Source organism: Argiope bruennichi, chromosome 9 (assembly GCF_947563725.1).
Source record: "Argiope bruennichi chromosome 9, qqArgBrue1.1, whole genome shotgun sequence".
Taxonomy (NCBI): Eukaryota; Metazoa; Arthropoda; class Arachnida; order Araneae; family Araneidae; genus Argiope; species Argiope bruennichi.
In genome coordinates, this window is record NC_079159.1 from 34,564,366 (window position 1) to 34,591,778 (window position 27,413).

General features: G+C 30.8%; 1 protein-coding gene across 1 annotated transcript in view; it reads left to right on the forward strand.

Annotated features, from left to right (window-relative positions):
- The window catches only part of LOC129983825 (terminal nucleotidyltransferase 5C-like), a 64,846-nt gene that overhangs the window by 16,331 nt on the left and 21,102 nt on the right, over positions 1–27,413 (forward strand). The window lies entirely within an intron of this gene.

Genomic DNA, 27,413 nt, shown 5'->3' on the forward strand with positions numbered 1-27,413 from the left:
TGCACTGCCTAGGGCCACAATGGCCTAAATGTAAAATCTTGGCTTTATGGCCGGAGGGCTCCAGGTTCGAAACTCGATTCCATTCAAGATCCATTGTGTACGCAGGCCTGGTACTCGTTAAATCTCACTTCATGATGTGATGCGTTTGGAGAGAAGAGTACTAGCTCAGGTGTCATCCTCGACATCCGATCGCGATTCAAAATGAGATCAGTCCCAAAATTACCCTAGTGTTGCTCTCAGATGGCACGTTAATATACTAGGGCCGCAAAATATTTAAACCTGCAAATGGCCATAACTGTGGAGGTCCATTTTTGTCTTTTATTTAGATGGCATCTTATTTTGAGAATAAATTTTGATATTACGAAGAATCTATATGCCAAAACGAAATTCGAAAATTCATTTTATTCATTATCGAACGATTCAAGTTAACGAATCATGGAAATTCATTTTATTCATTATCGAACGATTCAAGTTAACGAATCATGAAAATTCATTTTATTCATTATCGAACGATTCAAGTTAACGAATCATGAAAATTCATTTTATTCATTATCGAACGATTCAAGTTAACGAATCATGAAAATGCATGCCATTCGTTATCGAACGATTCAAGTTAACGAATCATGAAAATGCATGCCATTCGTTATCGAACGATTCAAGTTAACGAATCATGAAAATGCATGCCATTCGTTATCGAACGATTCAAGTTAACGAATCATGAAAATGCATGCCATTCGTTATCGAACGATTCAAGTTAACGAATCATGAAAATGCATGCCATTCGTTATCGAACGATTCAAGTTAACGAATCATGAAAATGCATGCCATTCGTTATCGAACGATTCAAGTTAACGAATCATGAAAATGCATGCCATTCGTTATCGAGCGATTCAAGTTAACGAATCATGAAAATGCATGCCATTCGTTATCGAACGATTCAAGTTAACGAATCATGAAAATGCATGCCATTCGTTATCGAACGATTCAAGTTAACGAATCATGAAAATTCGATGCACAAATTTGACTCACCAAAACACGTCAATAGAGAATTAAGCAAATTAAAACTTTCCTCCTAGACTTCGGAAAACAGCGATTTTTCTCCTCAATATGGGGTTGATTTTTTTTTTTTTTTTTAATTCCGATTTTTCCTCGCGCTCTCTTTCATTGCTCTTTATCGCTTAATATTTTTTTGACGCAAGGAAACGTGCTTACTGCAGACCTGCGATACAGTTATTGCATCGCATGACGTTTGCGATAAAGTCGCTTTATCACTTTTCATTATCGATGCCCTTGACTTGGAAATAAAAAATAAAAAAGCCGGATCTGAATTATCGTAATCGTTTCTCTACTCAGTGACTTCCATTTCTTAAAATGTCACTCGATTATGCATTTATTTCCTTTGTCTGCTGGAGAAATCCATGCAAAAATATTACAGTTCCTGGTTGGTCTGTTCAAGGAACAGATACGGAGTCGTGTTGTTTTATTGCCTGAATGTTTAACGTTTTATTCTTTGAGTTTGTCAATTAGGAAGAATGGATGAACATCCTTTCATTATTATTTTTGGTCTTGACATTTTGATTTTTTAACTATATTTTTCTTTAAAGTTTTTTAACCCTTCGAGGTCAATGTACTAATAGTATGATTAGTTATAAATTAGGGTTTGCAAACAATTTTAAAATGCCTTTTTATTGAAGTCATTGTTAATGCATAGATGTGTTGAATGCCAAAATATATTCTCTTTCTGAATTACTCGATATAGCAACAATTTTCGAGTCGTCATTCCAGCTTGGAAAAAGTGTCCCTGTATTGAATAAAATGCTCCATATTACCTTCCTTTGTCTATAGGTAGTTCATATCGAATAGCTTTTTTAAACTCAATTGAACTAAGAGAATTTTTAAATTTTTATTTCAGTTATTTAAATGCTATAAATTACCTAGTTAGATTCTTGTACATATAGTTCAACTTATCTCTCATTCTGTTTGCTAATATTTAAAAAAAAAAACATCAATATAGTGATCCATTAAAGTAAATAACTACTGTAAAAAAAATTATTTCCGAAATTTTGAAAAAAATATTTAATATTTTTTATTTGAACAAGTTTCTTTATAAAATTGTTTAAATTATGCTTCTAAGTCGATTTTTTTTGGGGGGGAGAAGTTAACTAATTTTTATATTAGTATTTACAGACGTTTTTAATAGTGATATTTTTGATTAACTATTAGTTATATAAATATAACTATTTAAAGATTTTACATCTTTAGATGTTATTTGCTCAAATTGTAATGTCCGAGAGAATTTTCTGACCAAAAACCTCATAAATTAAAATCGAATGCATATTTTTTGTTCAAATTTAGTGTACCAATTTCTCTACATTCTGCAGTTTCTGAACTAGAGAATGAGTAATTAATTCTTTTACAAATATTTAATATTTGTTTTAGTGCTTCACGGTGTGATAAGTAACATGAAACTTTATTTTTTTATCAGTTGAACTCTAATGTTTAAACAGTGAATAGAAATACAGCTTATTTTTTTATTTTATTTTTTATTTCTGGAACTTAGTAATATACATCTTCAGCTAGTTCCATAAATTTTAGCTAATCGTTTGGTAACTCTCTAAATAAGATTTTTTTTTTTTTTTTTTTTTTTTTTTTTTTTGCTTTATACCACTTTTTTTAGCTGACAAAGTATCTTTTTCTCCAATTTTTAAAAAACTTTTGTCAAATAGTATATCTTGGTTTCATGGATGTTTTTTTTATTACAAAAATTCAAAAATATAACTATTTAAATAATTTTTTTCAAAAACTTCGTCCTGAACGTAGTCGCATATCTTTAAAAAAATACTTTATTACACTTAATCTCATAATGTGTGAATATTTATTACTTTTTATTTGTATTTTAAAGGAGTGATCTTCACCAAGTCTGGTTAAATTAAATTACATATGTTTTTCAGAATGACTCTTATATATTTTTCAAATTTAAAAGAAATCAAAATATTGAACACTGCAATCTATGGAATGAAACTTTTAACTGTAACGAAGCCATTTTTTTACAATTTAATCCATAATTTTTTGTAGTTAGGATAGTAGTTTTAAAAATGCATCAATCAATAAAATGCAGATTCATCATAAAACCTTATGTAAAGCGAATTGCGGCATTTCATTTCAAAATGTCAAACGCGATTAGTTATCTTTCCTAAAGATAACCCGCAACCCAGTTTGTCTGTACGCGGTGTCAAAAAGAAAATAGTTATTTGTAAAAAAATGAGTTTCTGATAGGAATTTTATCAATGGAATTAACAATGCATGCTTGAATTTATAGAAATGAATAATCGAAATCGGAAAATGAACGAATCTTCTGGAATTCTCTTCCTTTGTAAGTCATAGTTCAGTTACCTAAATACTTTGTATCAGTGTCGGTACCATCGTTTGAGTTTTTAAATTTGGGATGTGTTAACGCTTTAAACTTCATGAATATACTAAAAATTTATTTCCAGTTATTTTTTTTATCAAGAATAATTAATCTGTATCTGTGAATTATGTCGATCTGGTTGTTTTAACAACAACAACAAAAAAAAAAAAACTTTGCTGTCAAGAATCGATTGAGATTTTTTTACTGGCATTCACTGCATGTTATACCAATGTATAATCGCTCTTACTATTTTAGTTACATCGAGTCTGTTAAAAAAAAAAAAACTATGTGTATCTGATATCCTATTTCATGTCTTTTTTTTGTTACATTTTCGATTACACAAATATACAACTTTGTACAAATATACAACTTTGTACAAATATACAACTTTGTACAAATATACAACTTTGTACAAATATACAACTTTGTACAAATATACAACTTTGTACAAATATACAACTTTGTACAAATATACAACTTTGTACAAATATACAACTTTGTACAAATATACAACTTTGTACAAATATACAACTTTGTACAAATATACAACTTTGTACAAATATACAACTTTGTACAAATATACAACTTTGTACAAATATACAACTTTGTACAAATATACAACTTTGTACAAATATACAACTTTGTACAAATATACAACTTTGTACAAATATACAACTTTGTACAAATATACAACTTTGTACAAATATACAACTTTGTACAAATATACAACTTTGTACAAATATACAACTTTGTACAAATATACAACTTTGTACAAATATACAACTTTGTACAAATATACAACTTTGTACAAATATACAACTTTGTACAAATATACAACTTTGTACAAATATACAACTTTGTACAAATATACAACTTTGTACAAATATACAACTTTGTACAAATATACAACTTTGTACAAATATACAACTTTGTACAAATATACAACTTTGTACAAATATACAACTTTGTACAAATATACAACTTTGTACAAATATACAACTTTGTACAAATATACAACTTTGTAAGAAAATAATAATTTATAACAGGTCTTTTTAAAGTGAAGGCTAATTTTTTCTTCTAATCTTTATGAAATAAAAGTCTTAGTTTTGCATCAAAATTCAATCTAATAAGGTGTCTAATAGCTTTTTCTCTTCAATCACTGTTTTGAAATCAATAATGGAATTGAAGTTCTATGCATTCAGTTCTACATATTTGTATTAAGTCATGTCTACAAGTCATCTAATTACATGTTAACATACATTTATTTGAAACTAAATTTCAAATTTAGTTTTAAAAATATGTAAATTTTTAAGAGGAATTTTTAATTTACTATATATTTTCATGAAAGTAAATTTATCAAAACGAAAAATTGTTTCAAATTTATTTTGAAAAACATAAGCCAAATTGTAATTTTAACTATATTTTTACTAACCTGTTTCTGCTTCTAAGTTTTCATCACTGCGTCATTTCATTATGGGAAAACTGCTTTCATTCAGCAGCAATATATTAATATCTGAATGAACAACAGATGTATCTGAACACATTTAGTAGCTCAAGAACACCTGTACATTGTACCTATATCTTGAAGCAAAGAAAATTCAGCTTTCAAGTACAGCAGTTTCAGTTGAAAATAATCTTGACTAATATTACTGCTGTTGCTACTGGCAGTATTAATAGTATTACCCATTTTCAGAAACCTTTTATGAAATCACCGAAGTTTCTTAAGAGAAACCATGCTCTTATCAACAGAAATTCTAAAGAATACTATTTTGATTGCAAGGTTTAATATTGTCTAGAAGAAATTTGGAAGTTGCTATTCATTGAAGATATTTTTTTTATTCTTTTAGAATTTTTAGGATATGATTATTTAGAATTATTACATCTTCAGAGAGAATTCAGTAATGCATTAACTTCCTAATTAGACGACACATCCATTGTTTTGGACTTTTGTTATTTTGATTCTTATACTAATATAAGGAGCGTTTGAGATATTGAAGCTTTTCTAAGTGATTTTTAAATTTTAATTCTGTTGATTAATTGCATACTTAAACTAAACATTCAGTAATTCGATGCACGTGTGAGATGCATCATTGTTTGCCAAGGGGTTAAATATTTTCGAAAGTCTGAATTCGTGAATATGCTGTAGAACTGAATGCATTTTATTAGAAATATCTATAATTCGCTTTTTAGGCATGACATCTTCAGAGGGCATTTTGTTAATGCAATAGTGTTTTTGAAATTCAGTGAATTCGTTACTATGCTGTAGAACTAAATGCATCAAGTAAAAACCTTTTTGAAAACGAAAATCAAGATTCATACACAAGATAGTTGGTAAAAGTCTGAACACCTCTTTAAACTTTTTGAAAACGAATACCAAGATTCATATGCAAAATGATTGGCAAAAGATTGAACGCATCAAATTTAAACCTTTTTGAAAACGAATACCAAGATTCACACGTAAGATGGTTGGCAAAAGGCTTTTCAATTCAGAATACGTAACCTTTGCGGTTTCTAATCAAAAGGAATCTTCACTATCTGAAGTCGGCGTATTTGAAATAATTGTGCAAATCAGCATCCATGCCGGAACGCCGTGTAGCGGATCATCTTACCACGTGGCTACTCCATCCCATGCATTTGCGGGTGAGTCAGTCTGCCGGTGGGACTACCGATTTTCAGCTCCGACGTCTCTATCTTTAGAACTTGTGGCAAGAAGCCAGAGGGAAGACCTTCTGTTCTACGTCTGCGATGTATGATCTCGATGCTCTTCCCACTTGATAGGAGGAGACTGAGTCAGTCCCTTTCTTTTTTTTTCCCCTCACCATTTTTCTTTTTTTGACACATGGTAATCTTCATCTGGGTCACACAAATAATGTAGGACAGTGGTTCTTAATCCTTTGACTTTCTTGTGGTTCGAGCCACTGGTGCTCAAGTACTTGGCATAATTTATTTCAAATAGCTCTTGAAAACGAAATTCGTTTCGTCTTTTTTAATGCATTTCTTCATACGCAAAACGTAATGTACAAGTTCTACATTTGTAATATTTGTACAATGACGCCTACAGAGTGAGAAAATTGTCTGGAGCAGCTTTATAGAGTGCTGTAAGTTTTGGCGCATTTATTTCTACAAAACGCGAAAAACATCTTATGCCAAAATAATATTTGCAGTCACACCCGCTTTTAGTGAAGGAAAAAGGGTCCTGTGTTTACTTATAGCTTGATGATTCATTACTGACTAATCAAAACGAATAGGTTTAAAAAAAAAAAAGTAAGAACTTCAGGAAGCTTTCATGTTGTTTCTCTAGGTAAACAAGAACATGTGAATAATTTTCCTAGCATTTTTGTCGCAACTAAAAGAGCTGTTAGAGAATGTTTCATTCACCGCAGCTGAAAAGGTTATAAGTTTAAGTAAACAAAAATGTAGTGTTTATCGGTTTGCACAGAATTTGTTTCTTGCGATTGCAATTTTGTTTTCTTTTGCCCATGGCACTATAAACATGAAGCATAGGCAGTAGCATATTACCAACTAAGCAGACTAGGAAATTGCTCAGGGCCACTTGTCTGATGGGCAACTGCATACAAATAAATTTAAAAAAAGTTAGTTGCCAAATTAACAGGAATTTTATGAATTGTAAAATATTAGAATAGTATTACCAATTTGTCAAATATGATTAACTAGGTTACCAATCTGTTTTGCACCTTTCATTTAGTACATTATTTAGTATGCAATAACATATAGTTAAATAAAATTGGGTACAAACGAGGATGTTACCGCAAATCATTATAAAAGCTCAAAACAAGTTTTTTTTTTTCAGTTATTTGTATAAAAATTCTGAAAAAAAATCTAAGTTTAAAAAAATATCTAACAATATCTAAGTTAAAAATATATTTAAATTTGAAACTAAGTTGATAAAATGGCGAAGGGGAGGCTCTTAATGTGCACTGCATGGACATTTGACGGTCCTAAATCCGCTTCTGAACATTTTTCCGCTTTCCATTAATGTAGGTAACCGAAAGAAAAATTATCCGTTGTATCAGATGCGTTCTTGGAATGCTTTGGAAAATTATTGATTTATTTTGCTTAAATGATATCCTGGTTGCTTTCGCAATAACTACTGGAGTTTATGGTGGATTTTGTGCAAATATTTGTTTTATAAACGTATCATTGTCCTGTAGTTGGGTTTTTTTAAAAGTCTTTCCTATTTTTCTAATCGCAAATTTCTGATTGATTAACTTAGTATGAAAATTGTTGTTTGCTGCTTAACTCCGCAGAATTAATGTGAATTTGTGTCGAAACATGAGCGATTTGCAGATGGAACAAGTTCCATTTGGTCTTTCAAAATGCAGATGTTCAAGTTTATCCTGATGGCGTATAAAAAAAATCGTTTGAAAATTGTCTGTACAACAAATTTCGCATTTGGATAGTGAAAATTCAAATTTCTGTGTAAGTAAAATACTTGATGAAATATAATTGTTTATCATTGTACAGAAATTCATATACAGTTGATATGCTGTATTTAATATGAAAATTCTTGCACCAGTTTTTACAAATTTGCTTTAACATAATTCGGAAATATGTATGTACAGGTTTTAAAATTTATGGATGATATTTAGAATAACAAATTTCTGAGTATTTAAACTCGTAATTATGTTTCAATTGTTATTCCTGTGTTCTTTATACTTGTAAAAGATATAATTGTTAGAAATATTATGATCCTAACTACCTTTTTATATATTACTGCTAAAGTTCATATAATAACTTTTTCGTATTCAATTAGTTTCATGTTTTAGAGGTTTCAGTAATGTTGGATTTATGTATATTGTCACCTTTGGCAATGCACAGATTGGACTTGTTGCACAGATTGGAGAATGTTTTCGTTTTTCACTACAGATTCCAAGGTATCCATATTTGAGCGCGAAATAATTAAATCAATTGACGTCTATAAATATGTCAATAAGTGGCCGTAATGAAATATATAAAAATATCAAATATATTTGACGAAGTATTAAAATTATTCATAAATTTTATAATACATTAAATTTGTATTTTTTTACTAACTTATTTGTTTGGTAGTTAGAGAAATGAAGTTTTTAATTGAACAATTTGTTTTCCTTTGTCTATCTAACAGCTCTAGGCACGTGCTTAGTCGATAATCCTCAACTAGGGTTGTTATTGTCATATGCCTTAAATAAGCTTAATTAACTTATTAGAGTGCCTATGCATTTTCCCCTCTGTTATAAAATTGCAATATCGTAAAACATTGAAAAATTTAGTTTAAGTGTTTTTATTCTCATTACAGAAGCCGCCTTGAATAATGCTAATAAATGAATCCGTTAAAGGGTTCGAAAATTTTACAGTCGCAGTAAAAAACTTCAAATTTTAATGCGCTTTTTCAAAACAAGTGCATGCTCCAACGGAGGTTTGCATTTGCAAATCTTAATTCTTTAATGCTTTTCTCTTTACTTTGAAGATCTTTCATATTACTGAAAGGGCTCTTTATTCGATATTTAAAACATTAAATAATTGGAATGTGCAATTAATTGCAATTTGTATGAAAGAAAAGTTACGCGGCTCAAGTATACCTTTTCAAAAGTTAGTTCCTTAAAATGTCTAAGTCAAATGGTAATTCTTAATATATTTTCTGAGAAGGTCTTTATTGTTGAATCGTTGCAAATGCTCGTATTTCGAATTACTCGAAAACTGCGAAAGAAAGAATGAATTAAATCAAAGGAAGCCTTTTGCTTCAGAAAATAAATATTACTTCGCTGTAGAAAAGCGATTAAAACTCGGTGCCAAACCATTGCAAAAATATTATTCTTCATGGATATTCTTTCTGCCTGTCCTCTGCCTGAAAAGAAAATTGCTTCAGCCGAATGATTCTTAATGTTGCCGAAAGGAAAAGTTCTTCCAAAATGTCTGTCTGTGTGAAGGCGTGCGATTTTTCTTTTTGAATCGATTAATCGAACCTGAATCCTTCATCTTCTTTCTCTCTCCCTGTGGACAACCCCTTCACTTCCATTTCTGACCTTCGACCTTTGAAGCGCGTGGGAGGGGACTGCGTCGTCTGTTTGACATTTGGAAAAATGACCTTTGACTCTGGGTGCGGAGGGGGGGGGGGAGTTGCATTTCCTTGTTCCGTTCCCTCCTCTCTTTTCTCCGGAAGTTTTACTTTATGATATAAGGATTTGGTTTAATCAAATTGAACTAAAAATAGAACGTTGGTGTAACGGGAAGCTAGATCGTTTGGGAATTCAAATGATGGTTCTGGTTCTCCGAAGAAATATTTTGCATATAAAATAAGACTAAAAAAGGAATAGGGGGTTTAATGCCATAATGATGTGCCCGTTTGTTGAACAATCTAAAACTTTTGTTATCGAAGTACTCTTTGATTATAGTTCTTAAATTAGAATATAGCTGTATCACAATATTAATTCTTCAAATAGTTCAACCAATCGGTTTAGTTTGAATATATTAGGTCAAAATTTGTAATGGGAATTCTTGATTTTATAAGTTTTTTATTTATTTATTATTATTTTTTTTTCATTCATTCGTCGTGTTTCGAATGTATTTAAAACGTGATCCATCCTTTGTTTGATAACTTCGGAACTTCTTTTTTTTGGGGGGGGGGGGTATTCTAGTTTTTCAGTCAAATAACGTTTGCTCTTAAATATTTTATATAATTATATATTTTTTGGTAGAATTTTTAAAAGTGAATAACTTTTTAAACTGTTTTTATTTATTTTTCCCTTTTTTTTACCAATTTACTTCTAGGCAAAGAATTATTCCTTAGAAAATATTCTTAAGTCCCTAAAATAAAATTGTAAAACATTCTCTCCCTTTCTCAAAACATAGATTTTGAGTTCAGTGTTGCACAACTTTGCATTCCGTGAATTATTTCACTGTAGATAAGACATAAAAAAAATTCAGTTAATAAATGTTTGTGCATTTTTTTAAGAATTATTTCAATTATGCTTAACGTTATGCCACCCGGCGACACTACAGTGGTGTCGTACGTAAAGTATAGTTCAGCGGCCGGCGACACTAAAGTGGTGTCGTACGTAAGGCGTCGCTCAACGACCGGCGACACCACAGTGGTGTTGTACGTAAAGTATACAATTTATAAAGTTGACAATCTCCTGATAACCTCAAAAACTGCCGGCGACAATCGAAGAAATTTTTACAAGACATTCGGACGGCAAAGTTAATTTGTTATATTTCGTTAATTCCTTATATTGATTTGTTACATCAGTCATTTAAAAATAATTAATAAATAATCATTAAAAAATATGAATGTAAAATTATTGAGAATATCCTAAGCTCTGAAATTTTTTTTACAAACTTCATAATTTTTTTTAATTTGTTCTGATTATTATCAGTCTAGTTGGAAAAAAAAAGAAAAAAATGTCCAGATATTTGACTACTTGGAATGATAACTTTTTTGTTATCGAATTGAAAAACATTCGATTTGTCCAGATCATAACAATTTGTTCCGTTTTTCACTTACATAAATAAATAGTTCCTTTTCTTTAACTTGAAATAATTAACTTTGAAACTCTACTTCCCAAAATTTACTTTGCATAAATAATCACTTCTTTCTATAAATAATTCTATATTATATCTAGTTACTTTGGATTTTAATAACTTTCCCTTGCAAATAGTGTTTCGAAATAATAAATAACAGGCATCGTAAATTAGAATAGCCCGATTATCCGCTTATTGAGACTTGGCCACCCCTCCCCACTCATCAAACATCTTGAACACCTTCTTGGATGAAGTTTAAAAAAAAACTTTCTTGAGTTAAAAATCATTTCTTTATTGAAGTTTAAAAAATATTCAATCGATTATTTGTTACCGTCATATTTTTTTTCCTTCGTCTTCGTTTTAAAAAATGAATAGACAAAAATAAAAAAAAAATGAATCATTGTATCAAGTATACATACAACTTCTCGTATGCCTGCGTCAGAATTTCATCGTTGACGTTCGAAAAGATAAAAAGAAAAAAAATGTAACAATTTCGTTCTTCACGCGAATTTTATCGTCTGAGAAATAAAATTCTAATCAGTTTTCGAATCAACTGTCAGATGAGAAGTCTAGAAATCCAATTCTGCCTTCCTCCATCGTTTCAGGTGAGAGGTTGACACCTGCGTCTCTTCTTCGAACAGCTGTGAGGCCTCGTGACGTCATGGGAGAGAGAGAGAGGGAGGGGAGGGTGCATGGATGGTAAGAAATTTGGAGGAATGGGTCTACCTTTTTCCAGATGGATCGATACTGTATTACGTACATATACACATATACACACATACTTTCAGAGTTGCTTTTTCATTTTTTTCCCCTAAAGCTATTTGCGGAAGAATGAACCGTTATTTTCCTAAGAGGAAAGTGGAGTAATTCGATGTTTTTGGTGACCTTGAGGTTTGTAAATGGTTTGGTATTTAGAACACTTGCAAAAAGTTTTGCTGATAGTTCTCATATCTTTTTTTTTTTTTTTCATTTATTTCCTTATAGCGTTCAATTCAGTTGAATAAATTAAAATTTAAAATCATTCGTATAAAACTGCGAATCGTTTATTTTTTAAAAACATTTTATATATCTCACATATTTGTTTGTTTCAATCTAAATACCTTTAGTTTACTTATTTCTTTATAAGATTAGAAAAAGAATGAGTTCCAAAATTAATCTTGAGTTTGAATTTTCTTTTAGGTTAAAGGCGATATTGCTTCTCTAAGATTCGACGTTTTCATAAAATATTTTCCCTATTTGAACATAAGGAAAATATTTTATGGAATAAGGAAATATTATAAAACTATTAAACTAGAATTATGCTAATGTAGAATATTTATGAAAAATCAGAAATCACTAAAGGATTCTATATTATTACTGGATTTTTTTACTATTAAAATAAAATTTCTGTTGGCCTTTTTAATGAATTGTTTTTGGATATTTTGTTTGGTGTATTTAAGAGTAGTAGGAGCTTGTTGGATGGATGCCTTTCAATTGAATAAGAACAAACATTAAATACAACTTTAGAAAGTACGTCATGTGTTTTTACAGTAATTACTTTTGCTCAGTAAATTTTCTAGAAATTGACTTTTATCGCTTAAATGTAAATTTACCGATCAAAGTCAATTTATTGAAAACTTGGCGCTCAAAGTCAATTTATTGAAAACTTGGCGCTCAAAGTCAATTTATTGAAAACTTGGCGCTCAAAGTCAATTTATTGAAAACTTGGCGCTCAAAGTCAATTTATTGAAAACTTGGCGCTCAAAGTCAATTTATTGAAAACTTGGCGCTCAAAGTCAATTTATTGAAAACTTGGCGCTCAAAGTCAATTTATAGAAAACTTTACAAACGACAATTTTGCAAATAATTCACTTTGAATGGCAAATTTTTAAATAAAGAATAATCATTACAAATAAAGCATAGTTTCGAAAATATTCTGTTTTTGGTTGTTTTGTGAATACATTGGTGCAGTTCTTTTTTGAATAAGCATTAGAAAAATGTAAGAAACTTGGAATTGAAAAAGAAAATGCGAAACTAGCTTTATATCGGTACATATTCAGCTATGTCATTTAAATGTTCTGGGCGAATCCATTTCCATCAAAGCTTGCCGCGTGAAGAGACAATAGTCGTGAACTAGGTCTTCCTTTGTCATAATTTAAATCAGTCTCTATCAAACATGGTCTTCCTACTCCTTTCTATTTTGAGTAAATAATCGAGCGTTTCGTACCGTTCCACTAGCGTGTCTTTTTCATTATAAATTCAAGGTTGTTGGCTGGAAGAAAATCTTGAAATCCTTGAACTTATTTTTCTTTCGTTCGAATTCCAAGTCTTTACTAGAATTTTAAATTATGCTTACTATTAAATGTGCACATTATTTCCTGCATTTACAAATACAAACACTTGCCTTAAAAACCATAAATGTTCGATTTTTAATTAAGAGTTCATTTTCTTTGAAACTTGTGCTTGCTCTATTCGGTATCTTCTGGATCGGAGAAATTCTTGGATCCAGCTTTTTAATTTTACTGATCTTATTCTGATTGCAGATTTAGAAATAGCATTGCTGTTAAAACTCGTGATTCAGCAAGTTTTAGTGATTGTAAAAGATGATTATTCAATTGCAAAACATTAGAAGCTATCATGTTAAGATAACTAGAAAAACATAATGCATTATAAAATGAAGTTCCTGCCTTTCCTTTTGATGAAGTATACTTAGGTTCAAACAAGTCTGTGTTCGAATAAATTTTAACAAAACATTTCTTGGAATTGTTATTTTCGAAATATTGCGTCACGCTTTAATAAAATAGTAGAGAGAAAAAATCCCTACATATATTTTTGTATTCTTATGGAGAAATATTCAAAACTATTGGAATTTTGTGCATGATGTATGTATTTGACTTCTGAACTTTCTTCTGAGTTATTTTTTTCACTCGGATTTCCTTGATCACTTGACGAGCGAATAATTGTCACCCAGTTTTTTTTCTTCCTGTTATAATTGGTTCTTCAATTCTTCTTTTTAATATTTTACGAGATTATTTAAATTCGTCTACCAGGTGTTTTCTTTTTAAATCCAGTGTCAGGAAATAGGGAAATATCAAAGTATTTCTCTGACGGTGTACATGTACTTCTCTGAAACATCTGTTGAAGAACTGTGAATGAAAAGTTTTGTATCAGTTAATTTGAAAATTCTGGTTATGGCGTTTTCCTGTTGAGTAATTGGAAATCATTTGGTTTAAGAAAACGAGTAGAGGAATTGGAATTGAAGAAATGTGGTAAATGTTTATGGTAGAAGTATTTTGGAAAAGAGAAATAATCTTGAATCCTGATCTAATCGGTGGACTTTTAAAAAAAAATGGAATAGAAAATTATCCAAAAAGGCCTTATAATCTGCTTTCTGCAAATAAAGATGTGCCGGAGACTGCTGCGTTTTTATGGATATTATCCCGAATTTTATTTAAAATTTTATTTTAAGAGTTTAATGTATTTTTTTGCAGAATTTGTGTTGTCAGTATTTTAAAATTTGCAAATTATAAAGAAAAATAGCATTCATCATCCATAAATGAGTGCTAGAAATTTATAAATAGTATTTGAAAATGTAACTTATTTCATTTTTTCCTCTTTTTTTATACTTATTGTCAGTTGCAGACAAACTTAGTTTTGGACTACTTCCTGGTAGAAGAATTTGCGAATGATTTATTTTTAGAAACGCACCTTTCACATAAAACAGGTCTTATTTTAATATTAAGTTGCATATTTTTTTTTTCAGTTAGTAATAAAACATTGGTATCAGCCATGATCTGATAAAAATCCGATCTAAAAAAAATAACCCTTTAAAGGGCAATTTTTTTTCTAGTCATATTATGTTAAAATATTTTAGGCTTGAAATTAGAATAAGAAAATGGATTCAATTAGCTTATTAGATAAATTTAATTTTAATTAATTTGGTTAATTAATAATTAAGTAACAAATCAAGACGCATCATTTTGTCTGAAATAAAGAACTGAAGCATCCAAGTTTCTGACTTACTGAAAAAATTTGTCAGAACTTAAGCCAACCTACATAATTTCATACAAAGATTGATAAATTTGGTGGGACGCATATTTCTCACGGCCCTAGAAAGGGTTAAACTTGAAGATTGAAAATTCAAACCCTATTCAAAATTCCTATGCATCGAAGATCTACTGCATACGTTGGTCTGATGCACGATTAACACTTTGGCTGCTGCGTGACTTTTCTGCGATTCACACTTTCTACCTAATTTGTTCTCATTTATGTAATTAGATGACCTTCACCATTATAGTTAAGAAATAGCAAAGAAGAGACCGTTTAATTGAAGATCCGAATCAGAAGTATAAATAATTACAACGAACATGTTCAACAATGCATTCAAACGTCCGACTTGGATGTGATATGAAAGTTTAAGAGGTGCCAGTTTGGACCTCGCCTTCAACATTCTGATAAGGATTCAACTTACAGTACAAATAACGCTTAAAATAACTTTACATTGGAATTGCACAGATAATTAAATTTAAATGCATGATTCAGCTTTTCTTGCATTTGCAATGAAATAAAGATGCAGTAGAACGCCGATTATCCGAACTCGAATTATCCGGATCTTTTTGGGGAGGAAAAATAATATATAATAAAGAAATCCGCAAACAAAATCTTTATTAATGAAGAAACTTAGCGAATACAGAGAAATAACTAATTTTGATGCCTTTATTTGTTGATATGAATGAACCGTATGTAAATATGCAAAATACACTGCCTTTAGTGACTAGCTGTTTTCCAATTTTATAATTAGTATTATTTTAGTCAGGCCAACCAACTGCAGTGAAATTTATTTTATCACAATAAAAGAAAATGCTATTTTAAACAAAACTTGAGCTTAACTAACTGAACTTAATAAGTATTTGCCTCATTCTGATTTGTTGTCAATTTCTAAAAATTTGCAAAATCGACGCAGTTGTTAAAACTGAGGCCTCTGTCAATGATTTATTTTGTGTAGACTGTTGAAGTGGTGCCTAGAAGGTGTATCTAGATCCATTGAAGATGTATCTATAAGTAACAAGTTTTTGTATGAAATTAATTTATGAAATAGACATGTAATTAATAATGGAAAATAAGTCCTTGGTTTCCTAATTATTTTAAATCCTATAGAATGTCTTTGTAGTTATTAAAGTAATACGTAATACATTTCATAACCCCCCCCCCCCAAGGAAAAAAAATTGGCAATTATTCTACATTCCCGATTTTCCATTATCCAGCTCAGTTTCAGTTGTAAAGTTTGAACAACGGAGTGACACTGCATTTCCATTGAAAACATTTTCTTGTTTACGTAAATTCTCAAGAGTCTTAATCTGGATATCTTAGCTTCTCTGAATTCCCTGATAACTTATGCGTCCTACTGCCTTTAGAAAAGGAATTTAATTCTATAAACTGCTTCGCTAGTTGCCAAGGTGCATTTAACTCAGCGGCATACTAGCAGGCTCATGCTCATAACGATTTGAATGCATCGGTGGTTTCGATACGTTTCCGATCAATAAAGCTGCTTAATTCCTGAGCGAGTCAAAACCGTTTATCATTCAGTAGGACATGAAGGTTGCAGCGCAGATGCAAACCCGTGCATATCATTTATTTTCGATTTGGAGGTTCGAGAATCTCATGAAGCCATTTTTGAAGCCAGAAAATCGTGAATTTCTAGAACGTGCGGGATAATCTTTCTTCTGCTGATGGATAATAAAACCTAAGCAATTAAGCGTCTGGTAATCTTGGAATGTATGTTGTATATCACATTTGATGTGATGAGTTGAAGGTCTATTCGGATTTATTTAAAAAAAATTGATTTTTATTTCTTATCGCGTTAAAATTGTAAAATCTTATTACCCCCATTTGTATTAAAAATGAAAAATGTAGTATTTCTGGTACATTCTGTGTGCATGCGATACATAAGTTGTGTAAACTGGTACATTCTGTGTGCATGCGATACATAAGTTGTGTAAACTGGTACATTCTGTGTACATGCGATACATAAGTTGTGTAAACTGGTACATTCTGTGTGCATGCGATACATAAGTTGTGTAAACTGGTACATTCTGTGTGCATGCGATACATAAGTTGTGTAAACTGGTACATTCTGTGTACATGCGATACATAAGTTGTGTAAACTGGTACTACTGTGTACATGCGATACATAAGTTGTGTAAACTGGTACTACTGTGTACATGCGATACATAAAAATTGTGTAAATTGGTACTACTGTGTGCATGTGCGATACATAAAAATTGTGTAAATTGGTACTACTGTGTGCATGTGCGATACATAAAAATTGTGTAAATTGGTACTACTGTGTAAATGTGATACATAAAAATTGTGTAAATTGGTACTACTGTGTAAATGTGATACATAAAAATTGTGTAAATTGGTACTACTGTGTAAATGTGATACATAAAAATTGTGTAAATTGGTACTACTGTGTAAATGTGATACATAAAAATTGTGTAAATTGGTACTACTGTGTAAATGTGATACATAAAAATTGTGTAAATTGGTACTACTGTGTAAATGTGATACATAAAAATTGTGTAAATTGGAATTAGGATTTTTCTGCTAGTGTATACTGTTTATAATAAAATGTGGAAGGGGGAGCTCTACAAAAGCACACTTTTAAAGTAAGCTTCTTAAAGTTGTTTAATATCAAAAATTAGTTTGGAATCTAAAAAGAAAATTTTATTCAAAATCTGGTTTATCCTAGATATTTCAAGAAATCTGATCACTTATATTTCATAAATTCTAATTCTATAGGACGGTAGATAAAGGGAAAAATATTTCTACACTTGACTAATATTTTGTAAACTTGTCTTATTATAATTTATCTGCTATTCTAGTTCATTTATCATGGTCTTATTCAAAACTTCTTCAACAATAGGTTTATTAAAGAAAATTCCAAAAAGCAATCTTTTGAATTTTTATTTGTGAGTTAATTATTTAAAATTCGAATCTTTAAAATCATATGCATGCAAAATGTTTCATTCATTTTACTGACTGGTATTTAAAATTTAGCATTTCTTATATCGGCCAATGGTTTATTTTCATCATCTTCCAGCAAAAACAGCAAGAGTGGAACAGATTATTAATATATCCTGGCCAAGACATTTAATCCCATAATTTATAATCAATGCAATTCTGTAATTTTTTTAGAAAATCATTATTAATTTCAATTTAAATCTAAATATGATGTTCTAAATTCTTTATTTACGCTACCGTCATGATCACTTTATTATGGCTGCCAGATAACTTATTACAAACAACCTAGAATACAGATTAGAATCTGATCTGAATCTCCTCCGAATAAACGGATGTTGTTGAGATTTCAAGATCTAAAATCCTTACGAGACTAGTCTCGAAATCAAGATTAACTGAATTTAAACATGTGCAGTTCTAAAGACCTTGAAGCTCTATTTTGACATTGGAATAGAGGAATAATCATTGGATTAGTCGAACTGTTCTGACTTTGACATTTTCGGCTGACGTTTATTACCATTGATTAAAATTATAAATAAAAGAAAGTACTATATTCAAGTTTCCCATTTTGAGACTAAAAATAATCCACTTCCATCTATGCATGATAAATTCCTGTTATGCGGTTTCTGTATAAATAAAGAATTCATTCGTTCCAAATTTAAAAGGCCGGAATTAAATATTCTTTAAAGACGATCCAAACGATTTTGACTTTAGTCAGTGACATTCAAACTGACGAATATTAGAAAGCAGTAAATTGGTAAATGATGCTATTTTCGAGAGTAAGAAACTGCAGGTGGTTTCGATTTTAAACTATCTGTATCAAACTAAATTCTATTCGGAAATATAAATTTCGTTTAAACAACAGATTGTAATAGGAATTATAATTTAATAAAGCATAATAATTGGCATACCTTGTTGAAAAAAAGATTCCAACTTTTTAAATGTACAGAGCTTTAAAAATATTGCGGCATTAGAAATTAAAAAGGCTGCCATTTATTTTACAAAATTTACTGAACTAATATATTTAATAATTCTTTGAATGATATGCTTTAAAATGAAAGCAATGGTTGATTGTAGCCTAAAATGAAATATCTGCCAATTAATGGCTATAATATTCATGAAATATTTCAAATATGAGTGAGGGAATTTAAAAGAAATGTATCTTATTCGAGTTCTGTGATTTCAGAAAGTGGATAATCCATAGTTTTATCAGTGGAAAAGATCTCTCCGAAACTTTCTCGCCAATATACGGGTTGAAATAATAAATATCCCCGAAGAAATGTCTACTATTAAATTCTTAGAACCAGAGTTAAGTAATCCGATTATTCTCACCGTTGTTACAGTAGGATTATTCCATTCTGCATCTAATAATCCAAAGGTTTTTGTCCCCACACATAAGAGCTGCTTCTATTAACCGAATTTTCGTTCCTGACAAGAATTGTTTCAATCTTTATTTTCGAAACGTTATACACCCCTAATGGAAAATCCTTATGGCGATGAACTTTCTATCCTAGGTCGGAAGTCTGACCCATTGCCGCCGTCTGGACTAGCGGCGGCAGCAGCTGATCGATTTTCAAAGTAAGAATAAGGTTTATATGGACTGCGAGAATAGATGATCACACCAACTGCTGGATACATCCCGGCTACTGTTCTACTTCTGAATTCTAACAGGTTGTCTCCGTCTACATTGATTGGTTGCTGTAGCGGTAGCTTTAAACATATACATTTTGATACATATATTTATAAAAGATCTATGGATTTCTACAGTGAACATTTTTGGGCAGTAATTTCTGGGAGTGACTGATCAATGTGGAAAGCAAAAATTCAGTTAGTGAGGCTTGTGATAATAAATGATCGATGTTTGCTTACGGATATGTCCCTATCAGTGTTCTATTTGGGACATCTACTAATCGTTACTAGTTGCTTCTGTGTCTGCATTGCTTTATAGTTGAAGCTTATACATTGATAAATTTTTAATGAAGAAAGTATGAATTAATTTAAAGAATTTTATGGGTGATATCTAAGAGATGGCTGGTTTATGAGGCATGTAAAAGTAAGGTTTTCTAGGTTAGTAAGGCCTGTAATAATAGATGACCGTTTCAAGTTATGGATATATCCTGTATGCTTTTGCTTAGATCATTTGCAAGGTACAATTGTCTGCATCTTTGATTGTAGATCTAATGGGCGAAACGAAATTAAGGAACATTGGACAATTCTTATTTAAGCCCCGTTCCTGTGGGCCGAGCGCGTCTTTCTTCTGGCACATTTTGCCCCCTTTCCCTTCATTTGTGGTTATCCGGGCTCTTCGATGTCTATTCATTTTACCGACATTTTGTGGGAAGCTCCCGACCGACGTCCACAGACGAGTGGTCCTACAATGACTCAAATGGCAGATTTATTACCATATTCGTAAAGGCAACGGGCCATAAGAACTGGCCTTAAGAATCCGTGTGAGGATTCCTGTAAATTAAGCAAGGATCCTTGGGCAAAACGAGTCTTGGATCTTCCTATTTTCAGCATCTAAAACTAAATATTTTTAATGATTTTAATTTAATCTATTTAAAATTTGTGCTTTTTCTTATAAACTGAAGTAATAAGTTAACTAATAAACTGAAGGAACTGAAACAAAAAGGCAGATAAACTAAAATAAAAAGCCTATGAAAAACAATAACAATTGTAGGTCATCTTTAATAAAATTGTCAAAATCTCGACAAATTCAGAAAATTTCGAAAATAGATATAAAATAGTTTTAAACAAAATAATTGCTTTATTTTTTTAAATAATTATTAAAGCTAAACATTTACTACATGATGACTTATTTTTTTTAAATTTTAAAGCAAGATATTCTTTAGAATTTTGAAATGACCTGATTTAAAATACCCAAAAAGTAGTTAAGAATTTCAAGATAATTAAAAATGTAAACGATATTTGATTTTAATTTGAATGCGGTCGAATGCACGGTCTTTGTAGTTTAAATCACAAAATAAAATTTCCTTAAAAAACAATTTTTAAAAAATCTTGTCCCACCCCTTCCCTTCTTGCAGGTGTCTTAGGCAGTTGTCTACCACCTAATCTGGTCTGCCTGTGGATGTATTAGAGAATACCGTACTTTCCAGAATCAAAAGCAAAATTATAAATTTTGATTATATACGGGCGATCATTGGAAAAAGTATTTGCTTGCGGAGGGCAATCTGTATATTTTCTTCACTGCATCCAATTAAATATTTCTGAATATATTTAACTGATCTACGAAATAAACCAAACTAAAACAAAACTTAACCTGCCTGGATTTTAAGGCATTCCTGATCCAACTAAGATACTTAAATGTATTTATTTGTAGTTTGTACTTTTGCGGTGAAAAATTGACATTTGGAAAGTATATTTTGGTAGTGGTAAAATTAAACATCCGGTTGATCATAAAAAATATTGTCGAACCATTTGTGATTCACTGAAACGGCGGTTTTCCCGCGTTTAAAATAAATAAAGGATATTGTATTCATACTGGCATACGTGACAGAATTGCAACTGATTTCACAATCTTTGTATTTTACTGTAAACTATCGAAAAGTTTGCTTTGGTGAGTATAATTATTGATGCGCGCCACCTATGATAGTCATTGACATCATAAATACAATGGGATATATTTTGCAATTCTTGGTAAACAGAATGATCTAAATTTTCCTCTTTATTTTAATGCAAAATGTATCAGTGTACCAACGTATAAGATGTTCATTTAATAGCATTGGAACGATTGCTTATTTACTAATTAGTGATACAAAATCATTGCGGTAAGTGTGTACTTCTAAAAAAATTGATTTTATACATGAATCAAATTCTTGTTCCTTGTAGATCAGCGTTTTTTATTTATTTTCAGTCAATTATAAATGAAAGCTAACTGAATTCAATGTAAATTTATTTTTAGGAAATGTTCTATTACATTTTAATGAGTTAAGAAAGTTGCCAAGTGTATGGCAAATATCCAGTGTAATTAGTTGCCAGTAAAGATGCAGATTGTAGCAATTAAATAAAATTCTTTCCGAATCAACTATAAATTTCTTTGCAAATATTTATTTCAATCTTTATTCCATTTATATGATTCTATCATTCAAAAGTGTTATTTTTTTTAATGAGATCTCTCATTTGGAAAATGAAATGTTAACTTTAAAAATCGTTTGCACGTATTAAATTTCTTCGTTGGTTTTCGCTATTCAATCATTTTCACCATTATGTATATTCGTACGATTTATTTTCTTTTATCTTCGAAATTTAAAGAATTCTATTAAATTTTTTTAAAAAAAGGAAAAGCTATTGCGAACCGAAATGGGTTTCAGAATTTTATGAATTTTGTATGAAAAAGGTATGCACTCGTGGGGAAAAAATATAGACATTAGATATTAGAATATGAATTATTAGAATTAGAACATCAACTCGGATTATATAGTGCTCAAAAAAACTTTTTCCTATTTGATTTGTAGACTTGTGCTACTCCTGCTGATATATAATTTTATATTGTTTTTGACGTAATTTTTAGATTAGAAATTAAAACTTCAGGAATATGTAAACTGCAAAGCATTTTCATGCAAATGGTGAATGAACCGGTATCCTGCTCGTATGTATTCATATAAAATAAATATGCTAATTTGATTTGCGATGATACAAAGACTTTATTAGTTTTGATTTCTTTAGTTTCTTCTTCTTTGATTAGTTTTGATTTTTGTGCATGTTATTTGAGATGCTTACTTAATTACTTTAATATTGCTTCGAAGATGGATCGTAATTTAAAAAAAGTTCAAATCTGAATAGGAAGTGCGTCCTAATTTGTAATGCAACTTTATCAAACCTCTATGCCATCTATAATCGATAATATGGATATTGTATGACTGGCGTCAAAAATAGATAAAAATTAATATGGATATTGTAGGGCTGGCGTCAAAAATGGATAAAAATTAATATGGATATTGTAGGGCTGGCGTCTATAATGGATAAAAATTTATAAGGATATTGTAGGGCTAACGTCTATAATGGATAAAAATTAATATGGATATTGTAGGGCTGGCGTCTATAAATGATAAAAATTAATACGGATATAGTATGGCTGATGTCTATAAATGATAAAAATTAATATGGATATAGTATGGCTGGCGTCTATAAATGATAAAAATTAATACGGATATTGTATGGCTGATTTCTGTAAATAATAAAAATTAATATGGATATTGTATGGCTGTCTATAAATGATAAAAAATTAATATGGATATAGTATGGCTGGCTTCTATAATGGATAAAAATCCATATGCATATAGAGTGGCTGGTGTCTATAAATGCCTCTGTGTTCTCTTTCATTCATTCTCATCCTTCTGAACCCTGTACATCCCATCTGGATTCTCCTCATACCAACAAGTGGTCTCAATCGCGTATCCTCTGGATCGTCACTATGACAGAATCCTTTCGCAGCTGGGAAAAGTTCCTCTTGTTTCACGTCTCACGTTGACAGTGCACGTCCGGGCGCTCCACTTCGCACGTCACGGGTAGTGGTAGGGCGCGAGGGAATCCTACGTCATCCTCTGTTTGAGCAGATGCGCTCCTCACAATGTGGAGTTGGAATCGGAATTAAAAGAACGGCTCCTCTCCCCGCCCTCCTTTCGGGCACAATGGGTGCCAGCTGAGGCGACAGACGCCCACGCGGGGACGCCATTGTGGGTCACGGAAGGGCTTCCGTCGTTAGATGGGCGCATATGGTGCGTTTCATGAATCAAAAATAAAGTGATGTTTATTTAAAACGAAGTTCAGAGCACCCCCTTTATTATTACATTGCTTGCCTTTTGAGCAACTTTGTTATATGTATATAGAATTAAATCACTTGATAAAAAAGATACAATATTGCTTAAAAGACTTTTTAAAACTTTTTGGAGTTTATATGGATATTATTCGTAAAATGTAAAGCGATCTTCCTTAGCTGGCTTAGGAATTTCGCATATAAAAATGTGTTTAACTCCTCATTAAATTCATTTTGAATCTAATTCAAGGAAGTAATGGAAAAACATATCATATGAACACATTTAATCTTTTATCTGTTTTGCTTCTTTTCATAGTCTAATTTAATGAAGTTTGTGTTCTTTTTGTATCGAATTATTGTTCCTTTGAGCTATTTCATATCAACTTATAAAATTGAAGCATACAATTCGGTGCTGGTGTGACGATTAAGGAATTATCTTTGTGTTGGGAAAAGTAATTCGATGCATTATTTACCAAATACAAAGACTTGTTTATTGCACCGAAATATATGTATGTATATATTAAAATTTAGCTTCCTAATTTTATCTTAATTTATCCCATATTAACTTCATTCTAAAATGGTCTCTTATTTCCTAATCCAATTCCATTTTTTTTTTCATTCTATACGCACTCTAAAAAAACTGATGGTCTCAGCATGTTCTCACGCTTCAAATGAAGAGATAAAAAAAAAAATCCTTAATGCCTACAACATTCTTTTAAAAATAATTAAAACTCCCTTTCCTAAATCGACACGTGTCAAAGAAATCATTATCCAAATATCATAGTAAAATGATCGAAGGGGAAAAATTTGTCTCTTCTGCTCTTGTGTCGCGATGTAGACTGACGCATTTTTCATGATCGTTTCTTGTACAAATTATGCATCCCAGGAAAGAATAAATCGAAATTATAAAATTTTAAAATGTCCCTTCGATTCGATCGTGCATCTCCTAAATATGTTTACAAATATATAAATGAAATGTTGAATTTCCCCAAAGAATATATATATATAATCTCTTTATCTCCGTATAGATATTTTTAACAATCAAAATTAAAAAGTGTCAAAATAATGTATCGTCTTGAATGGTGTCTGAGAAGGGGCCATCCGACTGCAAAGAGTAAAATTTCACAACTTTCTTTTACATTCTTATGTGAATTTAAACCATTCTCCGACTCATTATCCATTACGTATCCCTCGTCTGTGCAACATCTACAGAAACATATAATAAAAAAAAACTTTACAAGATAAAACAACACACTAAATCGATCACCTGCTATGTTATGTCTGAAGTCGTGATATCCAAAAGGATATCCAGCTAACATCAGTTAACGATTTCCTCAAAGAATTCCCCAAAATTTTCTTTGAGAATCTGTTCGTTAACAACACCGAAGCTCATAAGGAAATAGGTATCTGCAATTCCAAATAAACCCAAGAACAAAAGTCCAAGTAGACTTGTGAATAAATGACTTTCCAAGATTTCGCCATTATAAAAATACAAAACAATATTGAACAAATCACTTAGTTGTCTTTCCTCTTTTAAACTGTAACGTTAAACTGAGTTGTCAAATAAAAAAAATCGAGATTAAATTTGTTATTTTTAGGCTTAAAGTGGATGATTAGCATTAAGATTAAAATAGTACTTTTTATTTAAGTAATTGTATTTGAATACCAAATTTTCCCCTATCAGGAACAGTTTTCGTAAGTTAAAAACTCTTTAGTTCTAGAATTCCGATTACCCGTTGAAATGAGGATTATATAGACTGAAATAAATGTCCCAAATTTGATATATAGTTAGATCAAATGTATGTAATTAAGAGGTTAAATAAATTTAAAGATTAAATTTTAATTCTTTTGTCACAGAATCACCAACAACTTGCTACACTCGTCATTAGGCAACTGGCACAGAAGTAAAAGTGATGTTCGCGACTCGTCGACTAAGATTTCTTGTCAAAAGGAGCACAGTCTTATAGTTCGACAATTAATTCATTTAAAACATAATCTTTTTCTGATTTCTATAAGGTAGCGCATACTTGGTATGGCCTCATTGGGAGTTGCAGTGGATTGACTATTTTGGCATGAATATCTGTTAATTTCTTGCCACCACAAGTGATTAATTGGTCAGAGAATTGGTTTGTCAAAAAATCCTCTCGATAACTTGGAAGGCAATAGCAGATTTCTTTACATCTGAGTTATTATCTGGCAATATAAATTGATGTTAGAAACAGTCAATTAGGAGCTGAAAAGTGATTTTCAACGCCCTATCTTCTAAGATGCAGTTATCGAAAAATGTTAACCCTCTGACTGAGTAATTTTTTAATTACTATTTAGATCCGATGTTTGAAAATAAGTTCAAATATATTCCACACAAAGTGAACTGATACTATATGTTTCGCGACAATAATAGGAAATAATAAAAATCTGTAATCGTTAAAATAAGCATTCTAAACTTCGAAAAACGCAAGCTGCAATAGGAAATGGACCGATTGCCAGCCCGCGGAAATCGCTGGATGCCAGCTGGAAGGTTAAATACAGAAGTTGTTCGTCTTAATGTGACGCTAATTTGGCTTATTGGACTTATTTTTCTATCTTCAATATTATAGCTTAATGAATTTTACATACACCGCCATTTTTATCCCTTTTGAGCTAGTTGGGTCATTTACGAACTCATCCGAGGTTTTTACATTTCTTACAGCATATTCCACTTTGGTTAAAATCCAAACAAAAATTATTCTAGTTATGTTGTCATAAGATAACTAGAGCAATCTTGTTCTATCTATCTTGTTCATAAGATAACATAGGCAAAGCATTAACGCTTATATAATATAAACTTTTGAACGAAGGGTGGTTTTCATTCTAGGGACCATGATTGGTGAAAAACTGAAGAAATTTTCTCGTAGTCTTGTCATTAGAACCTTTGCAATAGGTAGTCTTCCTATAGGAATCTACCTTAAAACAATCAGTTCAGGAAGCGAGATGGCTATATTGGTGCTAATGACATATATTAGTACCAATTTTGACTTTTTTTATCAATCAATCGTCCGTTGAGCTTGTTTGCCATAATAGATGAGGCACGTGCATCAAATAAGCGCCTCGTTCGAAAAGAGGTTAATTTTAGCTCGTTGGTTATTGGCACCGACTTTTTCTGGAACTGATCCTCCAAAGTCAAGGTGCAGTGAAGCCTCAAGATTAAATCTATTTGTCTCTGCGAGTTTATTTTTCGAGAGTGGATTCGAATGACTTCCCCTGAATCGTTGTCAAAATAGCTCATTTTTATATGCATGATGGCAAACAAAATTACTCTAATTAAACTTGGAATATTTTAATGTAATATAAATCTTCCAATTTTGCTTTTATCTATTTTCAGAAAAAAAAAATTGTGAATGTCTTATTTATACTACTAAATATGGTCAATTGAAAAGTAACTAAAAAAAATAATCTGTTATCGCAGATTTCAAGTCATCTTATGAGAACATTATTTCTTTTTAAGTCATGTGGTATCAATCCGACAGAAAAATATGCTCATATGACATATTTCGCAATTACCGATATTTAGAAAAGTGATGGTTTTTAATCGATCAAAATTAATCGAGTTCTAAATTTTTTTTTTCTTGAGGCCAGAACTTTTTTCGTGAAAAACCTGTTTTAAACAATCATGCGACTATTAAATTGCGCATGCATTGATAATTATATAAACCTTCGATACCTCTCCTCGCT